At 42.0% G+C, this 4,084-nt stretch overlaps 1 protein-coding gene across 1 annotated transcript in view; it reads right to left on the bottom strand.

The window, feature by feature from the left end:
• The window catches only part of PCDH1 (protocadherin 1), a 218,806-nt gene that overhangs the window by 156,730 nt on the left and 57,992 nt on the right, over positions 1-4,084 (bottom strand). The window lies entirely within an intron of this gene.

Genomic DNA, 4,084 nt, shown 5'->3' with positions numbered 1-4,084 from the left:
TGTACAATGCAGAATTGGGCAACCACATAGACAATATATAACATTCAATAACTACTACAACAAATAATATAGTTACAAAACATCAAAGATCCCTACTGGTTTTTTACTATTGAGCTGGTTGGCAAAAATTGCTGGTTTTCCCTTATGACAAAAATAGAGAGCAATCTTTAACTGGTTCACTGGGGAAGAAACAAAGCTCCCTTCTTCCCTTTAAGAAAGTAATCCAGCATCCTTCTTAAAATGTGCAGCCCTTGATCCCCACTCAATAATCAAGACAGCATTCAGAACTGAAAAAGTTGTCCATCCCTGCTATTGAGTGACATTTAAAACTAAGTAAACCTCACCAACTTCAGAAACACCAGTGCACTAGATCTGTTGCTTATAGTTCACTCATATAATTAATGAGTGAGCAGAAAGATGACTGGAGTATATTTTCAATATAAAACAGTTTGACAAGAGATTTCTGATTCCCTCATATTTGAATAATAGAATCAAACAAAAAAGGGATAATTAACCTGTAATTGATTTGTCTAATGTTCACCTAAAAAGTTACACATATAGATTATGTACCTAAAGAAAGTCCTGAGAACAGTCCTGCATTAAGATTTTGACAGGAATGTTGCCCTTTCTGTTATCATGCGTCCTCTAATGTGCAGTTCCTACATTTATATTTGGTTCTGAACAGTGCATTTTTTGTAAAGAAAAAAAAAGGTGCCGGAACTCACATGTCATACAGCCCGCCTTGCCTACCCTACAAGCTTCCATCCAAAAAAGGAACACCCAAAACTCCGTTCTGGGTGTTCTATGACAAAAAAAGCCCTGGTTCTGAAGACTCAAGCAATTGGCGTGGTAGCAAATCACAAGTGATGCAATCTGGAGTAGGGGGAAAGGGATCAGTTGTGTGAATTCAGTCATCATCCTCTTAGGTGTCTAACAAATGACCAGAAGAAAGCATAGCCCTGCCAAATAAATCATAGGAAAATTGGAGATCAAGCCAAAATGCCAAATGAAGATAGAAGACTACAATTAGATAGGATTCTTGCATATTTCCAACAAAGGAACCTCCTTCTAAAATGCACTTCATATTGCAATCACTCTCATGAAATGTTGCCAAACTTAAACAAGAAAAAGGCTTAATCAATGGAGTGATACATTTCACATCTGTTTTAGGGCAGTCAGGAGTTCCTTTTTCACTCCAAAAGCAGATTGGGTGTCTGCGCAGGTAACTTTAGTGAGTTAGCCAAGCTGAGCAAGAACATGCTCGTCCCGCTCTGCCTCTGCTCTCACTGCTTTGATTTTGGAGCGCCAGGAGCAGGCAAAGTAACCGTGCTGCCATCCAAACCCCAAGCAGAGAGGCTGGAGATGAGACAGCTTGCTTGAGAGAACTCTGGTTCTTCAAAAGGTAAGTGAGCAACTGGTAAGGGGGTGGAGAGGAGCTGGTGGGCTAGCATAGCAGGAATAAGCAGGGGAAGTATTGCTGTGTCTCTGCGATTGGTCATTAGGATGAATGACTGCCATGGTGCTGCAATGTTCGTAACTTCAGGACTGTGTTGTAAGTACTTGGGGTTGTTTGAACGGTCACTAAGTGAACTATTGTAACTCGAGAAATACCTTTACAGTTAAAGATCTGAGAAATCAGATAGTGAAGAGGAATAACTCTGCAGTCAAACCAAAGGAATGAATCATATGCATCTGATCCCACTGTGTATCAGAGAAAATGTCAGTGTCAGCTATCTATTATCTACTTTTGCAAAATACTGGCCATTATGGAGAAAGAGCAGGAATGAAGGCAAGGTCTCCACTGATATACGAGAGGAACTGCACACTTCTATGTCTTAAGAAACCATAAAGCATCCATAAAAAGAACTCATGCATCATTATCAGGAAGAAACAGCTTCAAATGCTGAAAGTTTGAGGAACTAACAGGGTGAACCTGAAGTACAGGTAATCCTTGACTTATGACCACAATGGACCCCAATTTTTTTGTTGCTAAGAAAGAGAGTTGTTAAATGTCCCCCATTTTACAACCTTATTTTCCACAGTTAAGTGAATCACTGCAGTTATTAAGGGAATCATGTAGTTGTTAAGTGAATCTGGCTTCCCCCATTGCTTGTTGTTAAGGTAGCTGGGATGGTTACAAATGGTGATCACATTTCCCTGGGACAGTGCAACTGTCATAATAATACGGAGATTGAGAACGGGGGGAGCGTACGACAGGAAAGTGGATATGAAAGAGGGAATACCCCCGCACCAGGGGAACAGCAGGAGAGGATTAGCGAAAAGGAAAAGAAGGAGAGTGGGTACGAAGAAAGAGACACCACTGACGGGGAGGCGACGAGAACGAACGCGGGAGCGCCGCCTGTGCCCCCTACGACCCGCCACCGAGGAGGGGCGGAGAGAGGGTTGATGGCTACACATACATTTATGGAAGAAGGGTTGAGTGGGGGTGTAGAGGGGAGGAAGAAGGAAGAGAGGAGAGGGTCAGAGGATGAGAATGAGGGAGTGATGAGAGTGGTGGAGACACGAGTGAGAAAGGAGTCAGATAACGTTATGGGAAAGAAGGAAGAGAGGAAGAAGGTGGGACCGCAGGCAACTGGAAAGAAAAAAGGAGGTAATAAACAACAAAGTGATGCCCTGGATGAAGGGATGCCTCCCCCCCCTCCCGACGAACGAACAAGGCAGGGAAAGAAAAGGGGTGGGAAAGAGAGAGTTAGGAGCGTGGCAGTACGCGGAAGGACAATTAAGAACTTAACGCAGGAGGACTACCTGGGCCCGGTCACGAGATCTAGGAGCTGGGTGCAAAAGGCACCGCTCCTATAAAAACAGCCATCCCACTGACGGCTAGCCACCCTGATGAAGCTGGCAGAAGGCCGGCGAAAGCTAGGTGTTTTAATGTTTTAATGATAATAAACTTTTGTAGTTTTTAACCTCCTGGTGGTCTCACAGTTTGTGACCCTTTGAATATGAATTTACCCAGGAGTCAACCTCCAATTTTTAGAATTTTAAAGAATATATATATATATATGTGTGTGTGTGTGTGTGTGTGTGAAGAAAGAATGAAAATCCCATGCCCTGAAGTATGTCTTATAAAAATATAAAAGATAATCAAACAACGAATCAGCGAACACCTAGAGGCAAACAAAGTCATTACTAAAAGCCAACATGGGTTTGTCAAAAACAGATCATGCCAGACAAATCTTATTGCATTCTTTGAACAAGTGACAAAATTAGTGGATCAGAGGAATGCTGTGGATATAATTTACTTGGACTTCAGTAAGGCATTTGATAAAGTAGATCACAACCTACTACTTGATAAGATAGAAAAATGTGGGTTAGACAGCATCACCACCAGATGGATTCGTAGCTGGCTGACCGGCCATACTCAGAGTGTGGTCCTCAATGGAACCAGATCTACATGGAGGGAAGTGTATAGTGGGGTGCCCCAGGGCTCTGTTCTGGGCCCAGTGCTCTTCAACATCTTCATCAACGATTTGGACGAGGGGATAGATGGGGAACGACACCAAGCTGGCAGGAATAGCCAACACTCCAGAAGACAGGCTTAAGATACAGGAGGATCTGGACAGACTTGAACATTGGGCGCTATCTAACAAAATGAAATTCAATGGTGGAAAAAGTAAGGTTCTACATTTAGGCAAGAAAAACCAAATGTACAGGTATAGTATAGGGGGTACCTTGCTCAATAGTAGTAACTGTGAGAGGGATCTCGGAGTCCTAGTGGACAATCACTTAAATATGAGCCAGCAGTGTGCTGCAGCTGCTAAAAAAGCCAACACAGTTCTAGGCTGCATTAACAGAGGGATAGAATCAAGATCACGTGAAGTATTAATACCACTTTACAATGCCTTGGTAAGACCACACTTATTTTATTTATTTATTTATTTATTTATTTTATTCAATTTTTATCCCGCCCTTCTCCTTACCGGACTCAGGGCGGCTGACAGCCTTATAAAACAGATACTACAATAAATACCTAATTTAAAACCAAATTAAAAAGACATATTTACTATGGCCTATATAATTAAAATTTCTCTTAAAACCCCACTAAAAATTCCCTAGGCCAATC

The sequence above is a fragment of the Protobothrops mucrosquamatus genome, unplaced genomic scaffold (assembly GCF_001527695.2).
Source record: "Protobothrops mucrosquamatus isolate PMUCROS unplaced genomic scaffold, P.Mucros_1.0 scaffold586, whole genome shotgun sequence".
NCBI classification, from domain to species: Eukaryota; Metazoa; Chordata; class Lepidosauria; order Squamata; family Viperidae; genus Protobothrops; species Protobothrops mucrosquamatus.
Note: the sequence above shows the minus strand (reverse complement) of the source record. Positions and strands in the feature narration are given on the sequence as shown.